The sequence below is a fragment of the Canis lupus genome, chromosome 12 (assembly GCF_048164855.1).
Source record: "Canis lupus baileyi chromosome 12, mCanLup2.hap1, whole genome shotgun sequence".
Classification (NCBI taxonomy): domain Eukaryota; kingdom Metazoa; phylum Chordata; class Mammalia; order Carnivora; family Canidae; genus Canis; species Canis lupus.
This window is the reverse complement of record NC_132849.1, coordinates 64,035,860-64,056,107: the sequence shown is the minus strand read 5'-3', so window position 1 is coordinate 64,056,107 and position 20,248 is coordinate 64,035,860. Positions and strand designations below refer to the sequence as shown.

The 20,248-nt window shown below is 59.3% G+C and overlaps 1 protein-coding gene and 1 long non-coding RNA gene across 26 annotated transcripts in view; one reads left to right on the top strand and one right to left on the bottom strand.

Annotated features, from left to right (window-relative positions):
- MYT1L (myelin transcription factor 1 like) overlaps nucleotides 1-20,248 on the bottom strand; it is a 403,856-nt gene that overhangs the window by 246,699 nt on the left and 136,909 nt on the right. The window lies entirely within an intron of this gene.
- Nucleotides 10,791-12,694, top strand: LOC140601832 (uncharacterized). The gene is made up of 2 exons (XR_012004945.1): nucleotides 10,791-11,074; nucleotides 12,166-12,694. It is a non-coding gene; the product is annotated as an uncharacterized lncRNA (long non-coding RNA).

Sequence of the window (20,248 nt, the reverse complement as noted above, 5' to 3'; positions counted from 1 at the left end):
CGAGGACGGTCCTCGGTCTACAGGCGCCCTCGCTGCCCGCCGTCCGCGCCCACACCCGCTGGGGCGCCCAGGCATGAGGACGCGCAGCCGCCCCTAGACGGGCTCACACCCAGGCGCCGTTCACGACTTTACAAAGTTCAGGAACACAGCCTGTACGTATTTTCATGCCAATAAAGGTAAACGGATTTTTATGTTTAATATCCTCTTTGTAGCCACCGTGGTCACAGTCTGCTAAGTTGATTAGCCCCCCCCACCCCCTACTGCGTAAACCAATAAGGAGCGCACACCCGTTTTCCTTATTGACGTGGGTGTTCCACATCCCCCGCCAGGCACAGGTCAGAAGGCATGTTTCTGGGTCATGTTCCTTGGGAACATCTTTCCCCCCAGGTCACTAGATACCACAAACCAGCCCGCAGAAGAGGGGCACCGCTTACACCCTTAAAAATCAGAAGAGTCAGCTATTTAAAATCTTTAAAAAAAATCCTTCAGGTGGAAAAAAAAATCCATCAAGGTATGACAAACCCTCATTCTTTGAGGGTTTTTACATCGTGTTTGATTTTTGCAAACAGCCCCAAGTCACGCAGGCCATGCCAGCTGAGTAAAGCCAGAGCCAAAACGGAGCAGGGCGGCTCTCCGTCCAGGGGGGGAGGCGCACCCCGAAGGCGTCTGCCCCCGTAAGGTCATGGTACACTGTAAAGCCCCGCACACAGAGACTGAGGGGCTGAATTTGAGGATTTAAGAACTATAATAAAAACTGTAAATGTGTTTTCCTCTGTTATTTTGATACTCTGGGTTCTTTTCTCCAATAGAAAGTCTAATTTTCTGTCGATACAGGAAAATACCATCTTCTCTTTTTCTCAAAAAAAAAAAAAGGATTATCTCTGCCTATTTTTTTTGGAAGTTCTGAATTAATATTGTTTATGCTTCATTTGCACAACACAAACTATGATTGCTGTCTCTCTTTCTTGCCTATTTAAGCGTTATTTCAGAATGATGGGACCCTCTGCCTAGACTCCCACTTGTCATGCGTCGGTCCTTGCAATCACCTGTTCTAAGGACCCAAGTCACTGACTTCCTCGAGCCGCGTGGTGCTTACCGCGCCTTAGCGTGCCAGCCCTCCTCCGCCCATCTCTCCATACTGCTCTTTCCCCATGATGCTGATGTACCACCAACAGTCTGCAGAGCTCTCACTCCACGGATATTTTAATCAAACAGTTTTGCTTGAACAACGGCCATTGCGCTAACACGCAGGAAATGCCAGCCTCAGGCCGTATGAGACCCACCTGCCCAATAGGAGGAGGGATGTCCCACTTTGGGAGCTCGCTCTGTGGGGACGAGTGTGGGGTCACACTCACCTAGACGCCCGGTGCAGGACAGGGTCCTCAACACAAAGCCCTACAAGTGCTGGAGAGCTGGAGACTCCATTTCCGCTGCTTTGCAGGCTGATGTGTGTGAAGGAGCAAACCGAAAGCTCTCAGAAAAGTTGTGGATTCTGAGGTCGAAGACCCCGAGTTGCTGGGGAAATGGGGAGGGATGGTCTTCGGGACAGACACCCTTAAGAAGCGCCCACCAGGGCGGCCCCTGCTCAGCCAGGGTCCTTTGCTCAGTCCACACCTATGTCACGTGGTTATTGTTCTGTTTCACCGCCTCTGAATTTCCCGGAGGCCAAAATTTCTCCCTGAGAATCTCAGGTGCTCTCCTGGGGCCTGGGGTGTCACTCACGCAGGTGACAGGATGCTGCAGGCTGGGAGATGTCTCCCTAGCACCTGCGATGCTGGGTGGCTGCATGTGAGGGTCAGAGGTCAGGCATCTTGCCCTTGTGGGGTTGGCTGGGAGGGCCTGAGGGTCAGCACGTGTGTGGGGATGGGCACAGCCAGAGGAGGTTGGCTGACTGTGGAGGTGTGTGTGTGTGTGTGTGTGTGTGTGTGTGTGGCTGGGGTGTGGCTGGGGTCCCTCGAGGCAGGCACCAGCCTGTTTTGCCCCCCTCCTCCCTCCATGAGCTCCAGGGCTGACTCTGCTCCCTATGTGAGGGGTGACATCCTCCTCTCCAGCTCCGCAGCTCCCCAGCTCGAGGACCACAGCCTCGGGGAACACCTGTGGGGAGCACCTGCTGGAGCACCTGCCAGGAGCACCCATGGACTGACCGTCCTACAGCCTTGTGCCCGCCAGCTGGTCCGTCCTGTGCAGGTGGTACCCCACACTGCACACTGCGCTGCCCTAGATAAGGCAAGTGGTCTCCCCTCCACTCGTTGTGCGCATGTGATCCAATCTGTGGACATGATTGTTTGGAGAAGCAGCCGTGGAGCGTGAGATCGAGAGGAGGAGCCTCCCATGGAATCTCTGATCCGTTTGCCGTTTGCAGACAGCGGGGGGACAGCGGGAGACGGGGCTCGGCCTGGTGCTCCGGGCATCTGAAGACGTCCATGAACTGTCTGCAAAGGACGCTCTCGGTGACCTTGGAACGCCCGCCTCTGGTGGGCGTGTGGGGCACAGCCCGCTTGGAAGTCGGAAGTGCCCTATGTCCATATACTCACGTTCAATGGAATCATTTCTCAAGGACCAAAGGAGTGAGGAAATGTATAACGTGCTTTAACAATTTTCATTTTTAGTTGACTTTTTCTGGTTGGCCAGTATCTCTCTGCTGCAGCTAAGTAGGTGCAGGATAGAGACTCCCAATGCACTGATGCACTGATCCTTCTCTTGCCCCCAGACTCTGCTGAATATCGTAATGAATTACAACTTTAATTGTATAATCATTCCTGTAAATCTTCTCCAGGAAAAAATAAGATGTATAGGATTAAAATATAAATTAAATATAATTATTCTTCCAAATATCTGTGGTCATGAAGACTAGTTACCTTAATATTTGCTTTCTTAAAAACTATGCATCTATACACGCGTCTCACCCAGGGGTGAGGGCTCATTGGACTCATAGCCAGCGTGTGATCTGAACAAATGGCCTTTGGGGAGATTAGTATCTAAAAATAAAACTAAAGACCCAAAGGACCACGTGGGCCATGGAAGCGGCTCTGAGGACGTGACACAGAGTCAGCGGTGAGTGTCCTCGGAGGTTCCTGGGCTGCCCTTCCCAGCTCTGCAGCCCTCGGTGCACGAAGCACGGACCTAAATAGCTCTGTGGATAAAAGACACGTCGTAAAAATAGTCCTGTCTTCGTGGCTTCCTTCCTGTTGTTTCTGAACTTGCTGCACTGTGGCATCCTGGTGCGATAAAGGGGGTTTTGGTGGGGCCGGATTTAAATAGAAGAAGCACCGTTTTTAAAATGAAAAGTGCAGAAGATGTTAGAAGAAAGGAGGAGGTCTTTGTCTCCCAATTAAAAATGTGTGTGTGTGTGTGTGTGTGTGTGTATGGCAGGGGGAGAGAGACAGACAGACAGAGAGAGTGTGAGTGCCAGAAAGGCAGACTTGGAATAGGGGTTTTGGACTGACTTTAAAAAATACTTAGGAAAATATATAGATATTATTTATTATGTTATAAATATAACACAAGAGCCCATACATCTTTACGTGTGTATATAATGAATTCTACATATTTACAACACAGATACTATTAGATGTAGATACTATATAAGATTTTGATAAATAGGAACTTAATTAGATAAATAAGTTTGGCTTAAAACCAAATGCAATTTAGGAGCCCTAACACAAGGCTGAGAATGCCCATGCAAGGAATTCATAAAACAGTGTTTCAAAAACTGAAGCACTGTCCGGATGACTTCTGGCCTCTCTGTTTGGAAAATAAGGCGTAAATCTTATGTGCAAGCGCATCACATGGGTGGCAGCCTGTCCTACCTGGGAGCCCCTGGTCTCCGGGCTTGTCGATGCTTCCCACGGCCCTCGCGGATGCCACAGCAGCGCAGAGCGCTGTACGACCGGGTTCGCACGTGCGGGGATGGTTTATATTTCTTCTAATGGTTCTTACAAAATATAATGCAATTTGGCTGAGAGATTAGTGCATTTTCTCCCTTTAAGCATCAAGGAAACAGATGTGATGGACTTGCCAGCCTGGGAATGAGGTGACCACCCTCATGTGAACGTGTGCTGGCTTGGGGTCACGTGGCCCGCCATGCCCGGGACGCCCCTGCTGTTCAGCCCACCCTCGGAGGCGCAGATGACCATGGGGACACACCTGTAAGCGCTGCAGGTGGTGCTCTGTCCCCCTCCCAGTGCCGTTGCTGGGGCTCGGGAAGAGGGTGCACCAGCGTCCACGAGGTGCGCCTCAATCCTCACCATTCCGCATGGATTCTGTGCTTTCCCTTACCCCTCCCCCTGCATTCGTCCCACATTAACCCACGAGCTGACACCCACATGGACCCTGTCAGCCACAGAAACACTTCACGATGGTTTCCCTTGGTGCTCCAGGCACAACTCTCGGGGGGCAGGGCCCAGGGCGACCTTGAACGTCCTCCGAGCCACTGGCACTGAATACAAGGCTCTTGAGTCAATCTGTTTCATGGAGAAGAAAGGACAGGATCCGGAGGATTTGTTCCTTCCCATCTGAAACATCTCAGCCTGGTGACGGCTCCGAGACGGCACTTCTCAGCAACGAGACTCGGTGACAACCGGGAACTGCAGTTATTAGCATTCAGAAACCATCCGAGGCTGCAGCTGAACTCCAGCTGTTAGCAGGCTTGAAAAGATCCAGTGCCTTGCAAATCTCTCAGACAGAGGCGTTTTGGAGACGAGCATTCCATGACCAAATCACGTTCCCAGAGTAAACTCTCCTTCTGGTGATAATGAATAACACAATCAGACAGCCATTTCAGCCTGGATGCTTTCAAGTCTGCGCCAGGGCCCCTGTTCCCCCAGACGCTGGGAGGACTCAGGGTCGCGCTCAACGGCTCACAGGGACACCTGCGTTTCTGGCGATGCGGGATCTGGGTCCCCGGGCAGGTACGCCGTGCAGCTCCGTGGGCGTCAGGGAGGCCGCAGGCCCCGTCAGGAGCCTTCCCACGGTGCCCCGGGGCGGGCTTTGTCCTTGTGGAGTGTGCGGGGTGAGCGAGTCAGGAGAACCTGCAGCTGCCTCTCTGCTCAGAGATAAGCCTTCTCCGGTGGAAGCCACCCGGCCGGCCGAGGCCTCTCAGCTGGTGGCCTTAACCGGACACCAAAGGAGTCTGAGCTCTTTACATGTGGGAGGACCAGGGGGCGTGTGGCTCAGGGGCTGACAGGGGGCCGACAGGCTGCCCACCTCGTGCGAGGGCTGAGACGGCAGCCAAGGCAGGTGCAGGCGGGAGGCCTGCATCCCAGACAAGGACAGCCGGGGACATGGCGGGGCGCTGCGGCCACCAGACAGCAGTGCGTTGCCGCTTAAAGACACGGGTCCATCTGGTGCCGTGTCTCCTGGCTGCCAGAGGGACTTCCAATTTTTAATTTTAACACACATTGCCTTTCACTCTCCCCCTCAAGAAAGCAGCACAGACATGGACTGCAAACTTTCAACTGCAGCTGAATCGTCATTTTAGGAGCCAGAGAGAGAATTCTGTTAGAAGCAATTAGTGAGAGGCCACCTGGGTGGGGAGCTCACCTCTAATTTAAGAGGATGCAGGATCACACCTCTTGCATCCTCCAGGGGCTCTCGGATCCCACGGTGCCTGCTGCCTGAATAAATTATCTGCAAGCTCCAGGGCCGTGGCAGGAATGTCTAATAGTGGTTTCTTCAGGAAAGGCTGGAGTGCATGCAGAGGGTGCATCTCTCAGCTCCCGGGTGCCGGTGCAGGGGTGCGCGGGGCCCAGGGTCGCCGCCTGCCTTTCTGGGTCTTGTGGAGCAGCAGGCGCCAGCCAGGCCGCAGCGCCCCAAGTCAAACGCACCTGAAGACACCTGCAAAGTGCGGCGAACAGGTCTTCCCACCAGACGATTTCTTAAAACCTGTCATAAGTCAGCACGCGTGACTCTCCAGAAGGTGGGTGCTGTGCCTTGTGTCCTCGCTACAGGTCACGGACCCCACGGGAGCCCCCCCCTCTGGCAGCCAGTTCCTGCCGAGGGCATGCGCGCTCCCCTGCATGGTCTCGTGCGCCCTGGAGGCCACGGTAATGCGAAATATCGGCCTGGGTTTTGCTCCAGGCATGTGTAGTCTTCCCTCCATCCCTCCTTTTCTTCATTTACTTGCTCTTTCTTTTTTTTTTTTAAGATTTTATTTTATTTTATTGTATTGTATTTATTTGACAGACAGACCATGAACAGGGGGGAGGAGCAGTGAGAGAAGCAGACTCCCTGCTGAGCAGGGAGCCTAATGCAGGACTCGAACCCAGGACCCCGGGATCATGACCTGAGCCGAAGGCAGACGCTTCACCTGCTGAGCCCTGCAGGCGCCCCTTCTGGCTCTTTTTTCCCCTTCATTTCCCAATTCAATTCTTGAGTGGAGCAAAGGTGGGAAAATATGAAAATCACATAAAATTACCCATAGAGATGCCAGTAAGGCCCAAGGGGAAGTCAGAGGAGAGTGGCCTCACAAACACGGAGGATAGAGCCACGTGTCCATGGGACACAGGTCGCAGAAGGGGGTCGCGGTCGTGGTCTGTAGACTGTGCTCAGGGAGGCTCTGGAGGACCGCGGAGAGAACCGCCTTCCCTGAGCACTGCTGTCAGAGCCCCGAGCGCATGTGGTGGAGCCCCCAGCGCACGCGGTGGAGCCCCGAGAGCACGCGGTAGAGCCCTGAGCGCACGCGGTGGAGCCCCGAGCCTATGCCGTGGAGCCCCGAGCGCACGCGGTGGAGCCCCGAGCCTATGCCGTGGAGCCCCGAGCGCACGCGGTAGAGCCCCGAGCGCACGCGGTGGAGCCCCGAGCCTATGCCGTGGAGCCCCGAGCGCACGCGGTGGAGCCCCGAGCCTATGCCGTGGAGCCCCGAGCGCACGCGGTGGAGCCCCGAGCCTATGCCGTGGAGCCCCGAGCGCACGCGGTGGAGCCCCGAGCCTATGCCGTGGAGCCCCGAGCGCACGCGGTAGAGCCCCGAGCGCACGCGGTGGAGCCCCGAGCCTATGCCGTGGAGCCCCGAGCGCACGCGGTGGAGCCCCGAGCCTATGCCGTGGAGCCCCGAGCGCACGCGGTGGAGCCCCGAGCCTATGCCGTGGAGCCCCGAGCGCACGCGGTGGAGCCCCGAGCCTATGCCGTGGAGCCCCGAGCGCACGCGGTAGAGCCCCGAGCGCACGCGGTGGAGCCCCGAGCCTATGCCGTGGAGCCCCGAGCGCACGCGGTGGAGCCCCGAGCCTATGCCGTGGAGCCCCGAGCGCACGCGGTAGAGCCCCGAGCGCACGCGGTGGAGCCCCGAGCCTATGCCGTGGAGCCCCGAGCGCACGCGGTAGAGCCCCGAGCGCACGCGGTGGAGCCCCGAGCCTATGCCGTGGAGCCCCGAGCGCACGCGGTGGAGCCCCGAGCCTATGCCGTGGAGCCCCGAGCGCACGCGGTAGAGCCCCGAGCGCACGCGGTGGAGCCCCGAGCCTATGCCGTGGAGCCCCGAGCGCACGCGGTGGAGCCCCGAGCCTATGCCGTGGAGCCCCGAGCGCACGCGGTGGAGCCCCGAGCCTATGCCGTGGAGCCCCGAGCGCACGCGGTGGAGCCCCGAGCCTATGCCGTGGAGCCCCGAGCGCACGCGGTGGCTCCGCTGAGCCGCGCACCTGGTTTGCTCCACTGACGCCGTGTCCTGTACTGGACTGTGTGCGGCCTGGGTGGACCGGGGGTGGGGTGGGGTGGGCTCATGTGCCCGCCCCGGGGGCTCTTGGGGAGCGGCTCGGCCCCTGCAGGGCCCGGCGGCTCGGTGCTGCGGCCCCACTACGCGCGGCGGGTCGGAGGCAGGCGCGGGGACCGGACGTGGCACGTGGGCCCTGCCGAGACCTCGTGTCGGCCCGCCCGACGCTCCACCCGCGCTGATCCGAGTCCGACTCCCGGCCTGAGTCCCCAGCGAGAGCACCTCGCACCCTGACCCTGACCCTGACCCTGCCGGTCCCCGCTGCCCTCCCACCGCCACTGAGGCAGGTGCTGAGCCGTCTGGGTGCAGGATGCCGGAGCGCCGCCCCTGCCCGCCGTGCCCCGCCCCTGCCCCGCCCCGCCTCCCCCCTTGCTCCCTGGGCTGGGGCTTGGGCCTCGCTCTGGGTGAGCGGGGGAAGGGGCCTCACGCCGGCCGGGGTCTGGGGGCGACAGCGGGGCGAGGGGCGACGGCGAAGACCCCGAGTGATCCTGAAGTTGCGGCCTTGAGAAGCCGGCTGGGGCAGAGGCCGACCGGGCAAGGACTCTCCGGGCCTGAGGACCCCGCGCCTCCAGGACGTGGGAAGAACATTCCGGAAACAGGGGCCCTGGCCCTTCACATGTGCTGACAGCTTAGGTTTCCTCTTAACTTTTTGATATTTTTAAAAACTAGGTGAAGACACTCATTCCTCACATCAGTAGAAAATCCGGGCCAGGTTTTAGCTGTCGGTGGGGCGCAGCAAGGGAGCACAGCGGGGTGAGGGAGCGCAGCGGGATGAGGGAGCCAGCAGGGCGAGGGAGCAGGCCGGGATGAGGGAGCCAGCGGGATGAGGGAGCACGCCAGGACGAGGGAGCACACCGGGACGAGGGAGCACGCCGGGACGAGGGAGCACAGCGGGACGAGGGAGCACGTCAGGATGAGGGAGCACGCCAAGTCGAGGGAGCACAGCAGGATGAGGGAGCAGGCCGGGACGAGGGAGCACAGCGGGATGAGGGAGCACGTCAGGATGAGGGAGCACGCCGAGTCGAGGGAGCACAGCAGGACGAGGGAGCCAGCAGGACAAGGGAGCAGGCCGGGACGAGGGAGCACAGTGGGATGAGGGAGCACGTCAGGATGAGGGAGCACGCCGAGTCGAGGGAGCACAGCAGGACGAGGGAGCCAGCAGGACAAGGGAGCAGGCCGGGATGAGGGAGCCAGCGGGATGAGGAAGCACACTGGGACGAGGGAGCATGCCGGGACAAGGGAGCACAGCGGGACGAGGGAGCACGCCGGGATGAGGGAGCACAGCGGGACGAGGGAGCACAATAGGATGAGGGAGCACACCGGGATGAGGGAGCACAGAGGGACGAGGGAGCTGGGACGAGGGAGCACAGCAGGATGAGGGAGCTGGGATGAGGGAGCACGCCGGGGTGAGGGAGCACAGCAGGACGAGGAAGCACACCGGGATGAGGGAGCTGGGACAAGGGAGCACACCGGAAGAGCGGCCAAGCTAGCCCAGGCCCAGGCCAAGTGTGTGCTTCCTCCATCCACCGCAGGGCCCTGGTCCCGCAGAGCCTTGCCTGGCTCCCCTCTGAACAATCGAAATCTTTTCTGAGAAATCACATGGTAGGTCATGATGACATTAATTTGTTTTGAGTATGAACCTAATCACATCAAAGTATCTATTCCTTCTAACACCTGAATTCCCAACATCATCCTAATGGCTCAACACTTTCAATCTTGTATTTGTTCAAAGATGCAAAAAAACACAACCAGGTTTCTGATGTGAGAGAAGTGCCCTCCAGGAAGGAAAGGGGGAGGGAGGGAGTGATGGAGAGGGGAGGGGAAAGGAAGGATGAAATGGAGGAGGGGAGGAGGAATGAAGGGGGGAGAGGAGGATGATAAGGAGTGATGGAGGGGAGAAGGGGAAGGGAGTGATGGAGGGGGAGGGGAAAGGAGTGATAGAAGCGGGAGAGAGGGAGTGATGGAGCAGGGAGAGGGAAAAGAATGATAAAGAGAGGAAGGGGAAGGAGGGATGAAAGGGGAAGATGGGGGAGGAGGGATGAAGGGGAGGAGGGAGGGAGGGAGGGAGACAATTTGGGAAGGACCGACTGGAGGGCTGACTTGGGCAGGATGGTAAAAGTTTACGAGGTAAGAAAACACAATATTAAGCCCTTGTTTCCACTGATAATGTAAGTAAATTAAAAATAAAAATGTGCCCTCTGCCCTCCGTCTGAGACAACTTAGCAGAGATCGCCCGGTGATGACGTTCGAAGAAGAATCTGTGACTTGACCGACTTTAACGTGTTGCGTTGAACCCAAGGCCTAAAGCGGGTAGGGGCAAGAGAGCCATTTCTGCAGGGCCGTGACCTAGCGTGCGGACCGGCCACCGTGTGCCACTCGAGTCCCGCAGCCGCGCCTCCTGCCCCAACAGGCCGCCCGCCCCCCACAGCTCCGCGTGCTCCCGCCGCCTCGCGCTCAGTTTCGGGTCCTCACAGTCCTGCCGATGCCGAGTCAGCCCCCCGCACCCGTGACTGGAGCTGTGGCAGGTCCTAACACGCGAGGACGCCATGGGAAACCGCAGAGTACTGGAGATCAGCGCTGGGGAATTTAGGATTGTTTCCAAAACCTGGGTGTGGGCAGGGGGCGGACACGGAGATGGCAGGGACAGGGATGCTGGAGGCCCACGAAGGGCAAGTGGGACAGATGGGGAGAGAGTGTCCCTGCGGGCGGAAGTCAGCGGATGCAGAGGCGTGGACCAGCGATGGCAGGTGTCGTGGGGACACCCCCAGGTGGCTGAACCCCGATGTGTCGGCTGCACGCTGTGAAGTGGCAGCTGGGGAGGCCGCGGGGCCTAGATCGTCACCAAGCTCAGAGGCGATAAGGAATTCAATCCCAGAGGTGATGGCGCCGCTTCGAAGGGCTTGAGGCAGGGGAGCGGCGTGGATTAATTCGTACCGTGTGGATCACTGTGAACGGGAGGAGGCTCTGCCGGACGCGGGTGAACCCAGGGCTCCGGGTCAGGAGGCCTTGGGCGGCCAAGGCCGGAGATGATAAAACCCTGAGCGGGGTGTGGGAAGCCGGGTGCAGAGGGCGCGACACAGCAGGGGTTGGACCCGACAGCACAAGGGGGGGCCGTCTGCCGGATGAGGAGGGGACAGGCCTGTGATCTCGGCACATCTGATTGGAGGATGGTGAGGTCACTGATTGGCAGCCACCAGGAGGAGGAGCCTCAGCCCAAGGCCAGGGCTCCCCAGGACCAGGCTTTGGGTTTGGGGCATCCAGCAGGATCAAGTCAAGATGCTCCTAGGCACACGGTCCGGAGTTCAGTGAGGACAGCAGAGCGGGGGCAACAGACCGAAGGGTCCTCAGCATGCAGGTGGCCCCGCGGACCGGAGGGTGAGGAGACAGCCGGCTGAGACGGGGGTGCCCAGGCCCCGGGGGGCCAACGGAGCAAGAGGGGGACAGAGCAGGTGCAGTGGGGAAGGAGGGCGGCGGGGGGGGGGGGTCTCTGTAAATGCGATCAGTGACGTCAGATGCAGTTTGGAGGCTCATGAAGTTAGACTCACAAACGTCCCTTGGGTTTGGAAATCAGGACTTGGCTGGTGCGGTCGGGGAGTGGGGGCCCGTGGGGAAGGCTGAGCACACGGTGGGCACCCGCAGACCCGGCCTCGATGGGCAAGCCTGCTGTGCTCGCTCATGCGGAGCTGCTCCCGGTGGCCCCCCAGCCTGGGAGAACACCCCATGGCCCCGGGGGGCGGTGTGTGGAGGCCGGGAGACGGTGAGGCACGAGGTGCAGGGGCTGCTGGCCAGAGAAGATGGGGTTCAGGGCCCCCAGACGGTGGGGCGCTGTGTGCAAGGGTTGGGGCACGCCGGGATCCACTTCTGTGAGGGGCTTAGCGCAGCCATCAGAGACTCATCAACACCCCACGGTGAGGACCCCATTCTGCCCATTAGGGCCGGGGCGGGGGTGGTGCTGCTGATGCCGCATCAGACAGCGGAGAAAGGGGAAACCCCTCCCAACACGTAGGTTTCTCAGCCTCGGGGTTGGAGACCCATTCACCACCTGTTGGGTGAGCCACTCTGCCTAAATAATACTTAGATTAATTAAGATTTATTAACTCGATAGCTAGGAAAATTAAAAATAACCCTGTTGGCACTTGAAATTAATGAGGCATTTATTGATTACCTACCTAAAGAATAAAGTGAATAGTATAGTCAAATCCGCAACTCTAGGCCAAGTCCCTCCAAAACGTGGTGGTTTGGATTTTTATAATTGGTAAACTTAAAAAATAAAATTCACTCGTGTCGTCATCACTGAGTGCCTGACATACCCAGGGAGGCGCCCCTCTCTCCCGGTGCTAATGTCACAGCCGGATGGTCACCTAAGGTCCTAGAATGGGACTTTGGCCCCGGGAGTAAAGTCTGTGACCCTCAGAGCCCTTAAGCATGACCCAGCGTCCTTCTGAAGTCCTACTTTCTTCACGCAGATGGTGAAAGACAGGAATATGTTTCCCTCCGTGAATTGCTAGCACGTCCTGATGGTCCCTGAGCCAGACTCCCCGGCAGGGGTGCAGGACGTGCCGTGGGTCCTACGTCACCGCCCGTCCCACGCACCCACGCCCCCCGCTCTGGGTCGGGGTGTGGGCCCAGGCCTGCCTGCCTCTCAAGCCTCGATCTTCCCATGGCGATCCACTGCCCTAGATTTCCACGCCGTGATTCCCAGCACGCGGGGTGCACCGAGCCCCGCAGAGCCGTCGGCCATGTGCCCGAGTGAGGCCGTGAGCGCCCCGGAGCAGTCCCGAGCCACCCGCGTCCTCCCTCTTTCGATTCCCATCTCAGCGTTTCGCAACTTATTTTTCTGTCTCTTTCGTGTCCTCCTTCCGCCAGTGAGTGTTGGTCTCAGGCACCCGGCATTTCAAAACCTGTTCCATGGCTTCCTCCCCATCTGCCCCCACCCCAAGCCTGACTTTCTGTGCTCATAAAAAAAAAAAAAAAAGAAAAGAAAAGAAAAAGAAATGATACTACTCTGAGACCCTTAAAAGTGGTCACATAAGAATATCCCTCAGATCACACGGCGGGTGTCTGGTGTGGAAAAGATAGGTAGGTAAGTGCATTTTAAAATGTTATTATTGCCCTAAATGTGTTGCTTCTCTGTACAAAGTGAATTCCTAAACTGCATGATAAAACCTGTTAATGTGATGAAAAAGAAACAAATGGAAGAAGCGGCTGGAAAACTCTCCCAGGAGGATATCGCTGAATTTTAGCTCACGGACTAGGAACCTGCGTGCATCTCGGGGACCTCGTGCCTTCCCAGCTCCAACCTGAAGGCGGGCCAGCCTCGCGCTGCGCTGGGGCCGCAGGAGGAATGATGCCCGTCTCCGCGCCCAGCGGCCCGGTGGAAACCGGTCACGATCCTGGAGTCGGCGCTGCCACACCTCGATCCTCCGAGGGCCAGAGAGCGCAAAGGCAGATCCGGTTCCCAGAAAAACGGCACCTCCCGCCGCTTCCGTGACACCTGCTCAAGAGCGGAGTCCTGCCCTGGAAGGGAGGCCGGGAAAGGACGAGTGTCCTCTCGGAGTTTACCTAAGCCCACGTGAATAAACCGAGAATTACGTGTTTTTATGTAAAATACCTTCAGTGAAACAGCCTATTCAACTCTCATGAGCAAGTCGGAGAACAGGCCTAATCTAAAAATTAAACGTGGATTAGAAGTTTATTGCACTCAATTCATTGGAGCCATTCAGGTGTTTCCAGCCTCCCCAAAGGAGCGCGGTGCTCAGGGCCTGTCTGTCCTTCAGTTCGCCGTGGCGGGGGGCAGGGCTGTGGTGGGGGGGCTGACATCAGCAGGTGCCACCAGGGGAAAGGGCTGAGGTCACACCAGGTGTCCCCCTTGCAGGCCCTGCTGGGGGGCTGACGTCACACAGGGCACCCCCAGCAGGTGCTGCGGGAGGGAGGTGGGGCTGACGTCCCAGGAGGGAGGTACCTCCAGCAGGTGCCACTGGGGGAAGGTGTTGACATCATACCAAGGGTCCCCCTAGCAGGCCCTACTGGGGGGCTGACGTCCCACAGCAGGTGCCACCAGGGGGCTGATGTCCCAGGAGGTACCCCTCAGTCGGTGCCGCCAGGATGCTTAGGTCACACAGGGAACCCCCAGCAGGTGCCGTGGAGGGAAGGGGCTGACGTCACACCAGCTGTCCCCCTCGCAGGCCCTGCCGGGGGCTGACATCCCAGGAAGTACTTCCAGGAGGACCGCGACTCAGGGCAGCAAGACCGTCTCCCGAGAAGGGGAAAGCAAGCAGGTTCTAGCTGGACCTTGCCAAGGTCTCGAACAAAGCACAACAGCTTTTTCTCTCTTGCCTTTTGTTTCTTTCAATCTGGGAGGGAATCTGAGGGTTTCTGGCCGTCCCGTCCAGGCACGGCGGCACCTGGACGGCGCTGGTGTCCCGCTGGACGCCGGGTGGTACCAGCACTGCTCTGTCACTGTGGCCCCTTAGGGGCTCAGACACAGGTTTGCACTGGTTTGCAGGTGACTGTTTCAATTTCACTCCGATTTTCGCCAGACGCCCTTAATGACTTTGCTTATGGACAAGGTCAGAGGTCCCCGAGAAGCTCGGGCGACGAAGGCCTGCGCAGAAGCAGAAATGCCACGGCCTCCCTTCTCGTTCCCTTGTCTGTGTTTCTTAGAGGCTATGGATGTTGGCCTTCACTGAACTCAGAGAGAAAATATCAGCTGCCGTAGAACTGGTTTGCTCCTGCTGAGATCGTCGTCACCCGGGCCGGTCCCTGGGACTCTGCGTGCAGCAGCTGGTGCCTCTCGTGCCAACAGACTGGGTTTTATTTCCCTGTCATTCCAACGACGGCAGACAGTGCGGCCGCGGTGCAGACTCCCCGGAGGACGAGCATCTGGGGCTGTGGACGGAGGCACACGTGGAGCTGCGAAGGGGACGCGGCCCCACAGCCTCACTCCGCTCCTGGGGCCCCGGCCCCGGCCCCGGCCCCTGTGGGCTCCCCGATGGTCTCCTGGTGGGGACTCCATGCACGTCTTGGGTGGGCCGGCGGCCCTGACGGCTGCATCCAGGCAATTCTGGGCTCCGAGGACCACTCCCCTCCGTCACACCTGTCCCTCGAGCTGGCACGGGGAGCGCCATGCCCGTGGCCAGTGGGATTGGAGTGTTGCCAACAGGATGAATCTTAAATACGCCTTGGCTCTCTTCAGTCAGATTAAAAAAGAATTAAAAAACAACCTTCTTATTCCCTGCGTTGTTTCTTGGAGAAAAATCTGTAAGGGAAGGTTTGGCAGATTCACAAGGAGGTGTGAACCAGCACGCTTGGCACGCAGGCAGCTCACCAGCAAGCTGCGTGTTCCAGGCTGTCGTCCCTGGGCCGCCGCTCACGAAGCCGGTGGGGGCGCGTCCCGCTGAGCCCTGCGTCTGCCCTCTGGACACGCGTGGGCTCAGAGTGGGAGCCTGCACTCGGCCGGCCACCGTCTTGGCTCCCGCCGCGGTTTATGTCACGTGCACCGGCTCTTTCCTCAGTCACGGCCCCGCTGGCCCCTCTCCTCCCCATGCCACGCACACCGTGCACGCACATAGACACCACAGACACGCAAGCACGTGTGCACACGCACCCCGTGCACACGCACATGCTTGGAAGCCTACGGGAAGGTGTTGCCGTCGACAGGAGGGCCAGGCGGAGGCGGGCGGTGGCTCATGGTCACCTGCTTTTCCCTGGCAGGTGACAGAGACCGGGTTGCCGGGCCTCTGCTCCATGGAAGCGCGGGGGGCGGAGGGTAGCCTGGGCCGCGGGCGGCAAACACAACCAGCCTTGGTGACAGTGTGACCTAACACCGGAGACAGCTTCTTGGGCCACAAACGGGAGCTTGCCCACTCCTGCCTCTTTCCCCGGGATGGAAGGCTTTACCGAGTGGCCGACGCTGGGACGGCGGTAAGCTCCTGCCCCCACGTTGGGCAAGGCCGGGTCGTCTGCCCAGGGAAGTGCTCGGGGACGCCCGGGGCTGTCTGCTTGGTGGTCAGGACCCGTTTGTCCACCTGAACCGAATGCACGCGTGGGCTGTTAGAATCCGGTGCAGACGCTCTTCTGGACACGCTCCATGGTCGGCGGTGATGGCGCCGTGTGGCTCCAATGCTGGCCACTGATCGGCCCATGTCCCCACTGCAAGGGCACTCTCGTGGGGTGCTCAGGTGTGCCCTGGGTGGTGGTGAAGACGTGGACACTCCCTTTAGTCCCTGCATGGCAGGTGTGGCCGGGGATTCTGGCCTGGCTTGCCCCCGCAGACCGTAGGTGCTCTGGGAGCACGGGGGTCACCGCTGGGGCAGGCACGGCGCCCGGGCCAGCACCCACGGACCTGCACACGCATGCAGGAGGCCAGTGCAGCTGGTCCCTGATGCCAGTGAGGGACCTGCTCTAGCCAGGGGCCACTGGTCACCCCACCCATCGCTGGGGGCTCAAGACCTCCTCTTACAGGGGTGGAAAAGCCTGCAGCCGCCTCCAGATGTTAAAGCCCGGCAATCTCCAGCCCCGTTACCAATTGGATGACCTTTCAAGCCCCTGAAGCTGTACCTGGACAGGTAGGCTTACACCCTTTGTATGACATTGACTGATAACTTGCATGTCTTTCGGGGTGCTCTTCTCTGTGCTCCTTTTTCCCTTCCGTCCTCACTCTCGGGAACATGCAGGAAGTGCTTAGTGGGTGCAGCTGAGGAGCTCAGATGCAGGGGCTCGGGCTCCGGGCTGGGGCCAGGGCTGCACTTCCCAGCTGGGTGACCACGGGTGAGAGGCAACCTGGGATTCCTTGTCGGTAACGCATGTGCCCACAACGCAGCACGCTTGGACCCTCCATCCCGAAGATGCTAGCTCCTATTTTCCCGCCACCAGCATCAGTGTGTACATGAGAGGGACTCCGCAAGCCATGCAAACAGAAGCAAAACCTCACGAGGTACCAGATTTTTGCCGTAATAAAGGTCTTTCCACCTCTTAGAATTTATAATCCTCCCCGGAAGAGAAGGCTATCATCGCGGGGAAAGGGGTAAAGTTCAAGGAAGAATTTAGTTTCGTGTACAAAAGGAGTCAAGACTTGAGGAATACTATACCTAATAAATGAAGAAGACACAACAGAGTACATGTGGTCAACCCAGCAACACGGTGGTTCGAGGCAACATGCGCCATGGCCTGAGCATTGGTTCCAACCCCCAGGTGATGAGATTGACGGGTGACTTTCTAATGGAGGGTGAGGCTGGGAGCCTGCACAGCACGGGTGCCCCCCGCCCCACGTGGCATTGCACAGGGGGAGACAGGCTGAGGTGTGCGGTGTAGCCAGGGGCCCCCCACAAACCCACCTCTCGGAGACACGGGGTTGGAGGGACACTGCAGGGATGAAGCCGGCAGGGGCGAGGCCACGGGACCCTCTACCAGACAAGCGGCTGGTGTCACCACCACCGGGCCCCAGAGGCAGGGGCCGCAGGGAGGAGGGACAGGCTGGGTCTCACATCGCCAAGACGCGCTGTGGACTTTATTTGGATTCTGATTCAAACAACCAGACCATGAAAGTAAATCTGAGGCAATCTGGGAACTTCAGATCCTCAGCAGATATTCGGTGACATTTCAGACTTATTGAAAGGGCCAAAGGGGGGGGGTCACGCTTTCACAAAAGAGCCTTATGTTTAAGAAATTCATGCTGAAGTGTTTCCAGGTAAAGTCACCCACTGACTTGAATTGGCTTTGGAGCGATCGTGTTGGGGACACAGGAGGCGTGGGGGCCCAGCAGAGAGAGGCTGGGCCATCCTCGAAGCTCGGGGATAACTCTCAGGGCCCATGAGCCACTGTGTACCTGGTGAGGCTTCCATCGCCAACAACACAAAATACAAAAAATAATCTCTCAAAAAAGAGAAGGATGAATAAGTACATTGGTCGGGGCGCAGGTGACAGGGTTAGAAGCGTGTGTGTGGATAGGGTCACAGGGCCTCTGGTGATGGAGCAGGACCACCAGGAGGTGGGAAGCCCGTATCCCTCCCGTGAGCCCAGCAGATGGGAGCTCACCCGTTCGGGAACAGGCTCGGGGTGGGGGTGGGGAGCAGCTATTCATTAACATGCGTAAGACTATGTGGGGTGTTGGTTAAAAATCTCACATCCAGGCCCCATTCCTAGAGATTCTGAGGCGAGGGTCTTGAGTGGCGATCACAAATCTGCGTGAGAAACATTACCCAGGGTGACTCTCCTGAAGGTGGTCCCGGAACCGCTCCTGAGACACTGTTGGGTGGCGGGTGCCACGTGTCGTTGCAGAGGCGGAACGGTCTACTCGGGGCAGACTCACACTCTCGGGTTCCAGGCTCACAGACTGACGTCCGGGGGGAGAGTCCGTCTGCACGTGTCTGAGGGAGACACGACCTCTGGACCCGATGATTCGGGGTCCCTCCCTGGCAGGCAGGCACGTGGCAACACCAGACGGTGTGCAGGGCACGTGTGTGGGCAGAGCCAGGACAAGGGACGAGGCGTCTGCGTTGGCAGGTGGTCCTCACAGCGGTGGCCTTGCCGAGTGGCCCCGGGAGGTGGTGGGTTCGGGCCGGGCCCTCCAGCTGGCGGGGCTCCACCTCCCACCTTCCCTCCAGGTAAGATGGGGATCCCACATCTGGTTTCCCACCAACAGAACGGGTCGCCCAGCCCCACGCGAGCCGCACACCCGCCAAGGGCCCACTGCTCCCCGGAAGGCCCCAAATTCCAGCTGTGAGTGCCACAGGGTGACGGGGCTGCCCAGCCCGCGCCAGGCCGTGCGGTGAGCGCCAAGTGTGCTCCTCCTGGCTTCCGCTGTCACTGCGCTTCTGGGCTCAGCCGCTCGGTAGCCTGGTGGGTCCGGGCAACCTCGCACGACGGCGGCCTTGCTGATAGCACCCTCGGGGGCCCTGCGTCCGCCCCTCGGGTGGGCGCGGTCTCTGCTTTCCCCCCTTTCTGAGCTCCCAGGCCGGGGCCTCCATATCACCTCGCATGTGCGTGGATGGTGGCTGGGACCGAGCAGCTCAGGTTACAAGTTCTCGTATTTTCCATGAGAGCAAATCATTAGCTGCGAGCTCCTGACAGATCATTTGAAAGATTTCTAACCGAAATAGGATTTATAGCCCCTGCTTGTCGCGGTGAAAAGCACAAAAACAAAACAAGGCGGACACACAAAATGACCGTGACATCCCCGCTGTCGCCCTTCGGCTCGGGCTGTCAGGAGGTGGCGACCGGGTACCTCGCGGGGTGCACACGAGCGGAAGGCCGGCTCGCTGCTCCTCTCATTTGCGGGGGGACACGGTGCTTCCCCGCCACGGAACCCCACGCGCGGGCCGCTGCCGGGGCGGCCGTGTCCTCGGCGCCATCCCCACGGAAGCGCCACGCTTCTCCGATGTGAGGAGGCACACGTGTGTTTTACGCGTAGTTTTCCGTGGCTCCTGGGAGATGAGTGGGCACCACTAGACCCTCTTGGGGACTGAGGCCACTCGGGGAATGACTTGACTTTACCTTATTTTATCTATTTTGTTTTCACGTGATTATAATGATAATACGATGCTTCTGAGCATTTGAGGCTGAGCAGGGAGGTAGGTTCTGTTTCCTCCCAGAATGAGGCCCAGGCTTCACCTGTGTTGCCCCCGCCCTCCCTCCTCTGTCCCTTCCTGCCTCTCTTCCTCTTTCCTCTCATCCTCCCTCCCTCCCTCCCTCCCTCCCTCCCTTCCCTTTTGCTTTTCCGGGTCTTTGGAAGAAGCTCCGAGGCTACAGTGCCTGGGGCCCTAGGTATCCCGTCTCTTCTGATCTCGTGCCTGGTTTCTGGGGTGCTGTCTGGGTGAGGGGGGCTTGCAGGGCACGGAGCAGGAGCAGGGGGCCCACTCCGCCCCCCAGGCGAGGGTCCCAGCGCCTGACCTCGGGCAGCTGAGGGTCGCCAAGGTGGGTGTTTTCTCTCCCTGCTAACTGGCCTGGAGCCTCGGGGCGCTGTCTCCCGGCCCCCCACCCCCAGAAACCCCGACTGACTGACAGTCCCTTCTGTCTTGTGCGTGCCGCTGAGTTACAGGCACTAGGGCGGTGACAAATTTTGAGTTTCACTTTGGATTTCCGAGGACGTGAAGAAAGGTGGGCTTCCCAGCAGGGCCTGCACGGCTTCCGGGCGGGAGGGGCTCCCTGTCTCCTGGCCGCACCCCTGGCCTGGCCTCTGCGCGCCCCCCCCCCCCCCCCCCCCCCCCCCCCCCCGGGCAGCTGCTCTAATGGAGTTTGTCTCAGCTGCTCAGGTGAGGGCCGCGTGACTGACGGGTGCAGCCGCCTGGAGCCAGGGCTCCCGTGCGGCTCGGCGTGAGCACGCGCCTGGGCTTCGGAAGGTCCCCGTGTGCACGGGCTTCTTGGCCCCGGAAATCGGGGGCGTCGTGCTTGTGGGGGCTGAGCGCGGCCTGGGGTGGGGGGAGCAGGGCGCAGGCGGCTTCACCCCCAGGGCAGACCCTCAGCTAAGTGGGGAAGGGGTTGAGCCCTACTCCCCACCTGTAACGTCGCACCAGCTTTTAAGGATTTACTTATGAGAGAGCGAGAGAGACA